Consider the following 9,411-nt stretch of genomic DNA (forward strand, 5'->3'; position numbering starts at 1 on the left):
CGCCTTCCTTTCTTAAAAAGGAAACTTTTTTGAGACGTAACGAGTAACGGTAAAGTGTTTCATTTTTATAGTAACGTTTACAGCACTAAATAAAAGGCTAAATTATGTTAAAATGGTGGACAATGAAAACATAATTGAGCCCCTAAAAAAGCAGTAATTATATTTAAATATTTCTATATGTATTGTCTTAAGAAAAGGAATTCGTTGGTTTTTAATGTTTGGGTCTGAATTTTATGGACCAAGGTTTTTTTAAAAGGAAGTTATTAGGGTAAAAAAGTTATTAGGAGAAAAATGTCCATTGGTAGATGTTGGAGTAAAAAATGTTATAAAATATTTTGTACTTATTTATCATTTTTGCTTTGGCTATGATATTTATTCATTTTTTCTTATGTTATGGATTGGATATTCAACAATTGGTATTTTTTCATTTTTGAGATATTTTGGTAACTTTATTTTTATTATCTTTTTATCTTTGTAAATCCAGTGTCTAGATAAGCCGGAGGGGAAGGGGGAGGGGTAAGTGCAGTTTGCTTCCTATTTTATAAAGGGAGATGGAGGGGATAGGGAGTTAGCCATTTAAGAGAGGTAGGCGAGGGATAGGATACATTTATTGGAGGGTTATCTAATAAATTTTTAGATGAAATATGACAAGAAATATTTCTGCAAAAAATTATTTAATACTTTTATTATAGACCTATTATAATACAATGCTATTACTAAATATTGACCAAATCCATAATTGCATCAATTAGTGTTGTTAAATGACTCGATTTGAGCCGGATTTTAAAAACGACTAACTTAATATTTGAGCCATAAAAATATTATTTAAGCCTGGAGATTTCACTGTTAGATATCGAAACCTTTGTATCATTTATGAACAAAATCTCTAGGCCTGTATTTTCTGGAAAAATATTGAATTGACCATGTTTTAAAATCGGCTCAAATCAAGTCGTTTAGCAACACTACATACCAAGTCATTATTTTTTAAATGAAACTTATTTCTGGATAATTTTCTTCCATCTTTTTAAATGCAATTTAAAAGGAAACATTCTATCAGCAAACTCAGATTCATGCCAAACTATATACTATAATAATGCATTCATTGTAAATGAAGGTTTTTTTAATATTTAATTCATGTTCTAAAAAAATTTCTTTTTATATTCACAATTTTTTAATAGTTGGTGATAATTTAAGTATGAAATACCATTATAATAATTTAATAATGTGGGCAAAAATTTATAATGAGGGTGTTTGCTTCCAGTAAATATCTTGTCATGTAGAAGTTGTGTCCATCAATTTGTATTTCTAATTTTTTCAAAAAATTTATTTATTAATAGTCATTATTTTTAATTAGTGATGTCAAGTAACATAGTTACTAATGGCGATAATATTTCTTTGAGTAGCAGTAACGCAAATTTCGTTCCTTAAATTTTTTTTTAAATATATGGAAAAAAAAATTATTCTAAATTTTATAAATAATTTAACCAGAGTTTTTAATTCAGATCAACCACCCAAAATTCAGCTAATGTTAAGAGGTGCCAAGTTATCATATTGTAATATGCTAAATGACCAAATTTATTTAAATTGTAATAAGAGTAGACCCATTTTCAATATCTTGCGCCTGAGAATTAAATTGTTCCATCTCCACTTTTTGTAATTTTACAGGACAATTTCAAAAATAAAATGTTTTCAATAGGATATTTAACCTTATATTGGCCATAATCTAACTTATTTTATATATATTTCGAATTTTTTTGTGTAAATTTGATTTATATAAAAAAGTCATTTTTGACAAAAAGTGGATATAGAATAATCTAATTCTCAGTTGATGATATATTAACAAATGGATTCATACGGTCGTTTCCGATCTAGTGTATATATCATGCTTTATAGCACCCAACCACAAAGTTAGTTTCCGAAGAGGTAACTGATATACGTATTCACCGAGTAGGCCATAGACGCCTTTCGAAATCTGCTATTTTCTACATATATATTTAATCATATGTGGTAGTAGCGATCCAAACTAAAAAAATTTAAATACAAATTTGTTATTATGGTACCATTGACACCAACATAAGTCCCAAAGTTCTTCATAACTACTTTATTTATTAAATTTTATATAGTCAAATGGTTAATCTAATTAATATTGAATCAATCAATGTATGTAAATTTATACTCTCTAATATTATAATTCTTTTATTAAAGTCAATAGCACATATTTTTTCAGAGGAAGATGATTTAACTTTGTCCTGGCCCTAGATGAAAACATTTTTATACGAAAGAAAATTAAGAATATTAAGTCTTATTTTCAGTTTAAAGATTTTGACAAATACAAATATATATCAGTGTCAATTCAAATTTAATTCTGATAGATAGAAAACCATGTGGTTCTAATGAAGATTCTTGTAATGATGAGATCTAATAAGTTTTTTTGAAAATAAATATCATTCTTTGAATATTTTTAATAAATTCCCTCAATTATAATTTTTATTAATTAAATATAATACACCCCTTCAATCCTCTGTGCCAGTTAAAAGTGTTTAGCATAGCGAAAGCTGTTTTGAGCATATTATTTATGTAAAATTTTATTTTATTATCTATGGGAAATTTTTTTTATATATAATATTTAATAGAGACGCGTTACTTTTATGCATAAAGAGTGAGACGTTCGTATTTACCAAATATAATTAATGACGATAACGCGACTTATTTTTTTAAGATAACGAAAAAACACGTTTATTTTTTGAAGTAACGTTTGCAAGCTAATTTATATAAATGTAATGTATTCTCAGTCCCTTTCCCCCAATCAATGAAATGAGGTTTCTGGTGTCTAAATCTAAATAATTCTATTATAACAATATTATGCAACTAAATGGGTACCCCAATAATATGATAAAACGGAACCTCATCTCTCACCCTTTTTGCCACAACTCTAAATTATGATATGAATATTTCTATGTGTAGTATGCGTGACCGGCCTCGTTGTTAATTGAATTTATTAATTTTATTTTAATATCATATTTTTATTTTCTAAAATTAAATTATATACTTTATATTCATATTTTACACTAACATAATATTTTTTATACAAACATAATTTTATTTATATTCTAAAATATGTAAATTAATTTTTATTGCATCTATCTTTAATTAAACAAATTATAATGTATGACTAAATACTGCATTGATAAACTGCATTGCTAAAATGCATTGCTAAATAACAATTAATCATAATCAATCAAAATTTGATTATATAATATTTTTTTTTAAATAATTTTCAGAAACATTTTTTTTAATGTACATAAATCAATTTTTTATAAAGTAAAAAATTGAGATTAAATATCAAATAATTTAAAATTCTATTTTTACTTAATATTATTAGAAAAAAAATATATTTACTAGCTTATTACAACTTAAATTTTATTTTTCAATTAAAAAATTTAACAAATATATATCTATAAGAGGGTGTTAAATGCATAAATATGAAAATATATTCTTAGGAAACCAGAATAATTATTGGATAGCGCTTTTTTTAAATTTAGGTGTAATGTGAAAACCCTAAAAAAAATGTTATAAATATAGGTTTCTTTGACATATAATTAATGAGTAGGTTTAGAATCGAAAAATAATAGAAAATTTGTAAGGCACATACTGCTATCGTTATTGATAAAAATCTCTTCATTTTTGGTTTATAGCTGTATTTTATTAGGTGTTAAGCATTATCCTAAAAAATATTTGAAAATATTATGATTTGACCGAATGCTGAGCTCAAAACCGACCACTTACTAAATATTCGATCGACCAAATTTGGTAATAACATTAATTGGGAAATGTTCATTTTTGGTTTAGATATCTATAAATACGTGTAAAACATTATCCCCAAAAATATTTTAAAAATATCGTGATTTGACCGATAACCGATGTGAAACCGAAATACTGCATTGCTAGCTTTATCCATGGAAAATTTTTAATTTTTGGTTTATACGTGTACATTAACGTTTTAAGCATTATCCTAAAAAAAATTTTGAAAATATTATGATTTGACCGAATGCCGAGCAGAAAACCGACCACTTACTAAATATTCGATTGACCAACTTTGGTAGTAATAATCATTAGAAAGAGTTCATTTTTGGTTTATTTCATTATCCCTAATCATATTCTAAAAATATCGTGATTTGACCGATAACCGATTTGAAACCGGGCCAATAACTAAATACTGCATTGATGGCGTTATCCATGGAAAATTCTTTATTTTTGGTTTATATCGTGTTAAGCATTATTCTAAAAAATTTTTTGAAAATATTATGATTTGACCGAATGCCGAGCTCAAAACCAACCACTTACTAAATATTCGATCGACCAAATTTGGTAGAAATAATAACTGGAAAGAGCTGATTTTTGGTTTATTTAACTAATACGTGTAAAACATTATCCCAAAAAATATTTTAAAAATATCATGATTTGACCGATAACCGATTTGAAACCGAAATACTGCATTGCTGGCGTTATCCATTGGAAATTCTTCATTTTTGGTTAATACGTGTTAACGTGTTAAGCATTATCCCAAAAAATATTTTGAAAATATTGTGATTTGACCGAATTCCAAGCTCAAAACCGACCACTTATTAAATATTTGATCAACCAAATTTGGTAGTAATATTAATTGTAAAATGTTCATTTTTGGTTTATATATCATAAATACGTGTAAAACATTATCCCAGAAAAATGAACTCTTTCCAATGATTATTACTACCAAATTTGGTCAATCGAATATTTATTAAGTGGTCGGTTTTGTGCTCGGCATTCGGCCAAATCATAATATTTTCAAAATTTTTTTAAGATAATGCTTAATACGTTAATGTACACGTATAACCAAAAATTAAAAATTTTCCATGGATAACCAGCAATGCAGTATTTCGGTTTCAAATCGGTTATCGGCCAAATCACGATATTTTTAAAATATTTTTTAGGTATATAAACCAGAAATGAACCTTTTCCATTTAATGTTACTACCAAATTTGGTCGATCGAATATTTAGTAAGTGGTCGGTTTTGAGCTCGGCATTCGGATCATATATTTTCAAAATTTATTTTAGGATAATGCTTACCACGTTCTTGTACACCTATAAACCAAAAATGAAGAATTATCCATGGATAACTCCAGCAATGCAATATTTATTCATTGGCCCGGTTTCAAATCGGTTATCTATCAAATCACGATATTTTTGAAATATTTTTTGGGATAATGATTTACACGTATTTATAGATAAATAAACCAAAAATGAACTCTTTCCAGTTAATATTACTACCAAGGTCAATCGAATATTTAGTAAGTGGTCGGTTTTGAGCTCGGCATTTGGTCAAATCATAATATTTTCAAAATATTTTATAGGATAACGCTTAACACCTAAATATACATATATAAACCAAAAATAAAGAGATTTTGATCAATAACGCCAGCAGTATGTGCTTTACAAATTTTCTATTATTTTTCGATTCTAAACCTACTCATTAATTAAATGTCATAAAAACCTATATTTTTAACATTTTTTTTTAGGTTTTTCACATGTATTTACACTCAAATATAAAAAAAGCGGTATCCAATAATTATTCTGGCTTCCTAAGAATATATTTCCATATTTAAACATTTAACACCCTCTTATAGATGGTTACATGTCAATACCGCGAAAATTTTAGCGCGAAATGTATTATCGCAAAGGTATCGGTCCGATCCGTTTGTCTGTCTTTTGTCTTATACCATTTCGCTTCAATATTTGGAAAAATTTCCTAGAAAATTTACATAAAGTCTTTACTTCAATACTGTAATTGTGGTAATCATAAATAATGATACCAACTTCATACCGAAAGTCTAAAATTATAAATGTAAAATTTATTATATTTGTACTTCTCCAACCTGCCATGGTAGAGGTTTTACATTAAATAATGTATTTACTATGACAGCAGAATGCAATGGTAATTATTTAATATGCAAGATTTTAATATACAAGATGCAATTTATTATTTTCTAGATATTTGCAAGTATTTGACTGCAAGAAGAGGAAGTATTTTTCAAAATAATATGAAAATCAAAATTTTTAAATATATTTTTCCTTAAGTATCATTGGGAAGAAATGAAGAGATTGTGACTTCTTTAATTAATCATGAACAAGAAGATGGAGGTGCTGTGGGGATTTCTGAGATCCTGGAAGAAGGTCAGGAGTCGATATCCTCGATGATTAATCCTATTTGAGAAGCTGCTGAAAGTGTTTTTGGTTAATCAAAATTTTGTTAATATATAGTTAATCAAAATTTTGTTAATATATTTCTTTTTAATTTTATTATAGTTAAGCAAAATTTTGTTAATATATTTCTTTTTAATTTTATCATAGTTAATCAAAATTTTGTTAATATATTTTCTTTTTAATTTTATCATAGTTAATCAAAATTTTGTTAATCTTTTTAATTTTATTATAGTTAATCAAAATTTTGTTAATATATTTCTTTTAAATTTTATTATAGTTAATCAAAATTTTGTTAATATATTACTTTTTAATTTTATTATAGTTAATCAAAATTTTGTTAATATATTTTCTTTTTAATTTTATTATAGTTAATCAAAATTTTGTTAATATATTTCTTTTTAATTTTATTATAGTTAATCAAAATTTTGCTAATATTTTCTTTTTAATTTTATCATAGTTAATCAAAATTTTGTTAATATATTTTCTTTTAAATTTTATTATAGTTAATCAAAATTTTGTTAATATATTACTTTTTAATTTTATTATAGTTAATCAAAATTTTGTTAATATATTTTCTTTTTAATTTTATCATAGTTAATCAAAATTTTGTTAATATATTTCTTTTTAATTTTATTATAGTTAATCAAAAAATTTTTAATATTTTCTTTTTAATTTTATCATAGTTAATCAAAATTTTGTTAATATATTTTCTTTTTAATTTTATCATAATTAATCAAAATTTTGTTAATATATCTTTTTAATTTTATTAAAGCTAATCAAAATTTTTTAATATATTTTTCCTTAAGAATCGATGGGAAGAAATGAAGAGATTGTGACTTCTGTGATTAATCATGAACAAGAAGATGGAGGTGCTGTGAGGATTTCTGGAATCCTGGAGGTCAGGAGTCGATATCCTCGATGATCAATACTATTAGAGAAGCTGCTAAAAGTGTTTTTGGTTAATCAAAATTTTGTTAAAATATTTTCTTTTAAATTTTATTATAGTTAATCAAAATTTTGTTAATATATTTCTTTTTAATTTTATAGTTAATCAAAATATTGTGTTAATATTTTCTTTTTAATTTTATCATAGTTAATCAAAATTTTTTTAATATATTTTATTTTGCTAATATATTTTATTTTTAATTTTATTATAGTTAATCAAAATTTTGTTAATATATTTCTTTTTAATTTTATTATAGTTAATCAAAATTTTGTTAATATATTTTCTTTTTAATTTTATCATAGTTAATCAAAATTTTGTTAATATATTATCTTTTTAATTTTATTATAATTAATCTGAATTTTGTTAATATATTTCTTTTTAATTTATTATAGTTAATCAAAATTTTGTTATAATTTTCTTTTTAATTTTATCATAGTTAATCAAAATTTTGTCAATATTTTCTTTTTAATTTTATCATAGTTAATCAAAATTTTGTTAATATATTTTCTTTTTAATTTTATCATAGTTAATCAAAATTTTGTTAAAATATTTTCTTTTTAATTTTATTATAGTTAATCAAATTTTTTAAATATATTTTTCCTTAAGAATCGATGGGAAGAAATGAAGAGATTGTGACTTCTGTGATTAATCATGAACAAGATGGAGAGGATGATCTCCATGTTTTACAATTTTTGGACGAAAGTTTTATAGATGAAGAAGTTGTAATCAATATATCCATGGCAGCTGATAGCTCTGTAACTTTACCAATATCAGTTAATAACATTGGTATCGTGCCCTATGATTTTTTGTGTTTTGATGTTTTGTCGCGTGACTTTTTGTTAAATTTTGCTTAAGCTTAAAATTTGTATGATCTATATAACAAGCTGATTGCTCAATATATACTTAATATATAAATATTACCTTATGATTCCTTCACATTTTAGAAAATATGATAGTTATAATATTACTATGTATTACTAATGCACCAGGCCATCATGTGTGGGTAAAGGGATATTTAAAAACAATATCTTTTATATATCCAAACAATGCACTGGTATATTTTTTGTTAATCTTATATAAAATTATCATATTATAGCTTATGCCTGCTTAGAAAGTTTATCTAAAATATTTTCTCCAGCATCATTTTAGACCATAACTAACCCAGGTAAATTATAGAATATATTACTAATATGCTATCTTGTTAACCTGGAAATTTTCTTCTTAGCATCAATTGATATAATCCATTCAGGAACTCTAACTAATCAAGGTTAATTTAAAATATGCTATCTTGTTAACCTGGAAATCTTAATCTTAGCATCACTTGATATAATCCATTCAGGAACTCCAACCAACCAAAGTAAATTTAAAATATGCTATCTTGGTAACCTGGAAATTTAAATCTTAGCATCACTTGATATAATCCATTCAGGAACTCCAACTAATCAAGGTAAATTTATAATATGTTATCTTGTTAACCTGGAAATTTTAATCTTAGCATCACTTGATATGATCCATTCAGGAACTCCAACCAACCAAAGTAAATTTAAAATATGCTATCTTGTTAACCTGGAAATTTTAATCTTAGCATCACTTGATATAATCCATTCAGGAACTCAAAGAAAATTTAAAATATGCTATCTTGTTAACCTGGAAATTTTATTCTTAGCATCATTTATAATCTATTCAGGAACTCCAACCAATCAAGGTAAATTTAAAATATGCTATTAGTTTTATCTGGAAATTATCTTTTATATCCATTGAAGATTATTCAATAAATCAATTAATTTTTTTAAAGCAAAATGCTCAATATAAATTTAAATAATCTAAATTTAATAAAAATCTACTATTTTCTAATAATTATTTATATTCTCAAAATAGAGAAAACTATTATATGCATACATAGATATTTATTAATTATTAGGTTTTTACCTAAAAATTCACATCACTCTTTATCAATATTATGATCATGCTGTCAAAATTTTCATTTTTTAATGCTTTTTATAAAAAATTTACACCATTTTATATAATATTGATATGCAAAAAGTAATTACCATAATTTTATATATTACTATTAAAATACAAATTGCAATCATTATTTTATATATCACCTATTGATATACAAATTGTAATCATCATTTTATATACAATTAATATTCAATTGCAATATATACAAATTTTTATACACCACCATCAATATACAGTCTTGATAAATATAATTTTATAA

The 9,411-nt window shown here is 24.2% G+C and overlaps 1 long non-coding RNA gene across 2 annotated transcripts; it reads left to right on the forward strand.

Annotated features, from left to right (window-relative positions):
- Nucleotides 1-8,421: 8,421 nt before the first annotated feature.
- Nucleotides 8,422-8,882, forward strand: LOC135922501 (uncharacterized). Of its 2 annotated transcripts, XR_010570935.1 has the most exons (5): nucleotides 8,422-8,454; nucleotides 8,503-8,544; nucleotides 8,593-8,634; nucleotides 8,683-8,724; nucleotides 8,773-8,882. It is a non-coding gene; the product is annotated as an uncharacterized LOC135922501 (long non-coding RNA). The 2 variants fall into 2 exon arrangements; XR_010570934.1 differs by lacking the exon at nucleotides 8,422-8,454 and having other exon boundaries at nucleotides 8,463-8,544.
- The last annotated feature ends 529 nt before the right edge of the window (nucleotides 8,883-9,411 follow it).

The sequence above is a fragment of the Gordionus sp. m RMFG-2023 genome, chromosome 1 (genome assembly GCF_954871325.1).
Source record: "Gordionus sp. m RMFG-2023 chromosome 1, tfGorSpeb1-WG-v2, whole genome shotgun sequence".
In the NCBI taxonomy this organism is placed as follows: domain Eukaryota; kingdom Metazoa; phylum Nematomorpha; class Gordioida; order Chordodea; family Parachordodidae; genus Gordionus; species Gordionus sp. m RMFG-2023.